Source organism: Mycena indigotica (assembly GCF_014461135.1).
Source record: "Mycena indigotica strain 171206Taipei chromosome Unknown Mind.scaff0004, whole genome shotgun sequence".
NCBI classification, from domain to species: Eukaryota; Fungi; Basidiomycota; class Agaricomycetes; order Agaricales; family Mycenaceae; genus Mycena; species Mycena indigotica.
The window spans coordinates 981,121-986,723 of NW_023503003.1; positions in this window are offsets into that span (position 1 = coordinate 981,121).

Genomic DNA, 5,603 nt, shown 5'->3' on the forward strand with positions numbered 1-5,603 from the left:
TGTAAATCTCCGTGGGATGCTTGAAGCGCTTGAGTCTAGCATGGCACCCGACCGCTCTCCCGAATCCGCTGCTGAACGAGCGCTGAATCGGCTCCATCACCAAGACTTTGTGGCTCTGCGCCGTGCGGCTGCCCAGCTCAGTGTCCTGAGCAAGGACAAGAAAGCAGATGTCGTGTTTCGGACACGTCTGGTCTCGATGCATGGCACCCTCAATATCTATCTCAGCTCCGCGTTTAACTACACCTGGCGCCAGGCTTCAACTCTCATCGCCCATTCGCAGGGCCTTGGGAATCATCATGCCCGTCGCATCCGCGACTGGCTTCACACCTTTCTGTCAACTCAAAAGCTACCGGTGCATATTATTGGTGTAAATGACGGCGACTCCCTTTTGGATGACGAAGACTTTGCACTTGCAATTAAATTGCACCTGCAGACAGTTTGCGCGAAGAACAAGCACTTCCGAGCTCAAGACATCGTCGATTTTGTGGCGTCTGCAGAAATGCAGGAACGACTGGAGACGGCGGGCATTCAAAAGAGATCGATTTCTGTCCGCACCGCTCGACGTTGGCTTAAGCGGATGGATTGGCGGTTTGGAGCTCGGAAAAATGGGATGTATGTTGATGGACATGAGCGCGAGGATGTGGTGGCATATCGAGCCGCATTTGTGAAGCGATGGATGGAGGAGTATGAGCCGAGAATCATCACCTACGACAACGATGGCAAGGGAGCCCACGCTGTAAGTATTTGCAATAAACCTGTGGCAGTTGCCAGGCTATTTGATTCCAAATGGGCTGGCACCAGCCACCCTCTGGCAATAGCCACGGAATAAAGGCTTTGCTCCTCGGCTGGCTGCGACCAGGCAATCAGCGGGCAGGAAAAGACGGCTTGAACGGCACGCGGCATGCGGGCCACATCAACCCAATATTTGTATCTAAAGTCCACCCTTTTTGGTTTGTTGTGACGCATTCGACATTCGATATTATGGGCCAGTAACCGCGTCTGCAAAACATGACGACCGTTCCAGGAAACTTGGTTCAAGCAACTGCACAATTCCTCCCCTCACATTGCTTCTCTTCTGAGGCGAGGCGGCGAGGCAGCCTCCCCCACTTTCCGCGCATTAACTGCGACTCTTTTTTTTCGCATCATCCTGACTATACTGTCGACTACCAAAACATCCCGAACCGCTCAATCGATATTTTTCCACAACTCGGAGCCCTCTCAAATTCACGCGCCATTCAGAATATCAATTTCGAGTCAATGTGGCGAGTTACAAAGCATATCGTATTTGTACCTACTGTATGTAATAAGGATTCGTTGTCCAACAGAGAGAAAAGCAGTCCAAGTCAAAGAGTTATCAAAGTTACGCGACGACCACGCTGCAAAGGAGTTCCTTGAGCTGCCAGCCATTTCCGCATCTCTTGCGCGAGTGCCACCACCTCGATCATCTTCAATCCACCTCCTCCAATGTCTCTAAGGTGCCGCCCAACCCATTCAGGACCATTGCGGCGAAATGGGGCACGCAGCGTGAATTCGAGAGTCGACAAGACTGCGGCAAATTCCCACCCAGCAAATTGTTGTATCGCATTGAAGTTGGTCCAGCCCACCGCAGCAAACAAATTCAGTCGCTCTCCAAAGTCGACGGTCGGTTTGACTTGGACAAGGAATCTTGCAAAGCCGGGATCGAAACCGGTAGGAAGGACTACGGTGTAGCTATCTGGAGACGGCTCCCGATACTCTGTCGTTTTAATGAGCAGGCCGAGCACAACGATGTCGAAAGGCGCCGAGGCAGTGTGGTTGCTTTTGCTGCTCCCCGTCCGATATCCAACTGTAAGTGTTGCGGGAGAACAGCAGTAGCAGTGCTTCATCCACCTCTTCCTGCGGCCACCGCTTCAAGAGCATCAGGTCTTCAAGGGTGGAAATGTCGTGGGCGTTGAAATTTTCGAGTTTGTTGCTCCAGTCAATATAGGGTGGTTGATATAAGAAACTTGATAGTGCTTTTTCGTCTCCCTCGAGCGGTTGACCTGATGCCTGCAGTATATCGCCTTCAACGACGGACAGAGACTCGTCGGGTTCCATGCTGGCTGTTGTTTCGCTTTCGCCTCGGCCAATCTTCTCTTCGTCTATATCCTTGTCGATTGCGATATTCTCTTTGTCGTGTATATTCTCCTCGTCTTTGATATTATCCTCGTCGTTGTCCTATAGATATATAGGTCAATAATAACTAAGAAAAAGATTCTCAACGCACATGTACCTCACGGCCCGCGACATTCTCCCTGTCGTTCGTATTCTCCTCTTCGTTGTCCGTTTCAGCAATTTCATCTTCGCTGGTAGCATGTTCAGGTTGGGAATCCGGTTGCTATTTAGGGTCAGCCAATCGAAATCCCCCATGATTCACTTGCCCAATCCGTCCCGGTCAATTCCTTGTATCGTTGTTTGTCCAAATATTGCCCATCTCGCTAATGTATCTTTTGCTGGCGTCTCATTGTGGACAGCCCGAGTAATGTTCCCAGTCCCAGTTTCAAGCTCAGTTCCCACTTGTTTCGCGTCCAACCCGCATTTGCAAGAGCACGAGCTAAGGCGCGGTCTTGGCGGGAAAGTTTCCCTTTTTGCATATATCGTTCTTCAGATGGTCTGTGTAGTATACCTAAGTTAGACAAGGGAGACAGCAGTATTGCTTTCACTCACCTCCTTCCCTGTCCCCATGGCTGCTTCAGTCCCGTTGCCCACGGAGGCATTGTAAGGACGATGAGTGGAAAAGAAGAAGAGCAAATTTAAGCTTTGTCACACCAACGCAGCCACCTTAGTCACTTCCTCACTTGCAAGAGTCAAAGTCAACAGATCAGTGCTTTTCGACATTTAACGACAAAATGGACGTAGTAGCCACAGGAGATAATTGTATTATTGATATTATGTGCTGCATAAGTATCACTGCCGTTGAGTCTTTAGTCCCGTCAACGTCGTCGCAGACGCCGCTCTCAGCCGTTCCAACACCCACTCAACCTCATCCACCGCTGCCTCCCACTCAGATACTTTCTTGTCCCAGACTTTTCGACCCCACCAGCTTAGCGACGCAACCAGAACACCCATCCCACTTGATCCCGGCAAGGCCAATGAACCCCAATCTGGGTTATTCGGTTCCAACCACGAGAGACTGCCATCGGCATTGGCTTTTCGCCATGACGGTTGCAAGCTCCGCCACCAGGCGACCCACTCCTGGCCGAACTCGACTGGGTTTGGCATTGTCATTTTGTCGGCCTTGTAGATGCGACCCGTCTTGAACCATGTGGCTACTAAAACAGGGCGATTGCGACCAGAGGACTTGGTAGGGCGATCGAGGAAGCCGTATGCAGCTTCGAGTAAAATGAGACTCCGTAAGAGGGCGGTTGAACCTGGTCCCAAATTGACCCCCGTAATGTCGGAGTAGATCTTGGTGAACCAGGCAGGAGCATCGGAAGGACAGTCTGGGGGTTTGTCGTTGCTCTGTACAGGGGAGTTGACAACAGGCGCAGTGACAGGGCCAGGAACAGCGAGTGTCTTGTTCGTGGGCTGAATAACACTGGCCTCCCTCGCCTCCTTCTCCCTCGCCTCCTTCTCCTTCGCCTCTTTCTCCCTCGCCTCCTTCTCCTTCGCCTCTTTCTCCCTCGCCTCCTTCTCCTTCGCCTCTTTCTCCTTTGCCTCTTTCTCCTTCGCCTCTTTCTCCTTTGCCTCTTTCTCCTCATTCGCAATCCTTTGCCTGTAGCCCGCCAATAGTTTATCGGCATCCGCTCGATCTTTGGCAAGCTTCTTCTGGTAGGCCTTCTCCTTTCGTTGCTCTTTCTCCCGCGCGAGTAGCTTGGCTTTCTCCGATGCCTCATCTGCAAGACGCCTTTTCTTTTCGGCGGCGGATTCCGTCATGCGTTTTGGGCGCTTTGCAACATCTTGTTCTGTTGCATCGTCACGCCCACGTTTTCGACCCCTGGACTCTGATTGACCAGAAGTTTCGCCGGCCACAACGAGACCATTCGGACCCGAGGGGGGTAGTTGTTTGAGCCAGGGTCGAGGGACCTGCTTGGGAGGAGCTACCGCTGGTATTGGCCGCAGAGTTGACGGTGGAGGGAGTGGATTTTGGTTTGGGTTTTGTTGTAGTCGCGGCTTTAGTCTTCGCTGTCTTCGTTGTGGTGGCTTTAGTCTTCGTCTTCATCGGCGCCTTTGCTTTATCTCTGCGCTTCTTCGGACTTTCAGAGTCCGACTCATTCTCTGACATGTCCGAGTCTGAGCTGTCTTCATCGGAACCCTCCAGGTCTGAGGCAGTGACGGAACTCAAATTCCTCGTGGTCGTCGGGGGCCTCGGTAGGAAGACGGATAAGTTGATCGAATTGGGGTTGGGGGATAACAGGTTTTGCTGCAACAGCGTCTTTGTTACCCAACGTTGCTTCAGCTCGTTCCTTGTCGCCTGTATCCAGCTGGTCAGAAGATGAACTGAAATAAATAAAAAAGGATCACTCACTGAAAGCTCCCTCCAGATATTCGAAAGAAATCGACGACGTTTGTCTGGAATCGAGGTTTATCGGAGGCCGGCCAGGAAACTGGATCTGTGGCGCGATTCACGCCATTATAAACCCTGTAGAAGGTGTCATACTTGGTCATTCAATAAGCCGACAACAACTTACGAGGATGTCCAAATTTCGCCACCGTTCTCTGTCGGTTTCAAGCCGCCCACCATGCAAAAGAAATGGAGTTGAGTAATCTCCGTAAACCTGGTCGCGATGGGCCAAATGAAATCCTTGAAGTCTTGCATGCATCTGTGAATCGAGCGCTTTAGCAGCCAAATCTCGTCTTGAAAAAACCCACTCTTCACGAAACTCTGGAGTCATTGGGAGTCCTTCCTTGTCGTAGATCGAAACCTTGGATTTGTTGGCTGCTGCCTCTGCCTCCGCACGCTCCGCATACTCCTTTTGGCTTTCCTCGGGCAATGCTGTGAAAATATCCTTGACCACCTTTTGCCGGAAGGGAGCGTTGATAACGACGGGTTTGGCGCCAGGATTGGCTTCGTTGATGCGATTGGCCTCCGCAAGGTAAACCGAGCGCAACTCTACGGTGTGTTCATGCTGGTACTGTTGTTGGGGCTGAAGTTTGCGCTTCGCCTTGGGTATTGCCTTCAGGCGATGGAAAAGAACGGTGTAAGGACTGTTGGCGACAGGGCGGAAGAATTTCCCTCGCAGTTTTCGGGCATGATACTTCATGTAGCGAGCAATACTCTGCGTTGCCACATGAGTGAGAGAACAGAAGCGGAATAGCGATCACGTGCATACCCCATTGAGATCTTTGATGCGCCCATGTTTCTTCTCGAGCTCCTCCTGCGTTTGTGGCTCCGGCGACGACGGTCTGGCGTGAGGGTTATATGGAGCCAGAGGGTTGGGGAGGTCGGGCTCTTCGTCGTCTGCCGTTCGCCAGGAAATCCTTGCATGATACTCGTTGCAAGCTTGTTGAATTCTGTCGCGATTTGTTCGCCAGTCCAAGGACATGGCTTTGGCGTACGCTTCGACGTGAGGCCACAGAATGCGCTCTCTAACGCCTTTTGCCCAGAATTTTCTAGACTTGCGGTCAGACTTCGACATCAACCG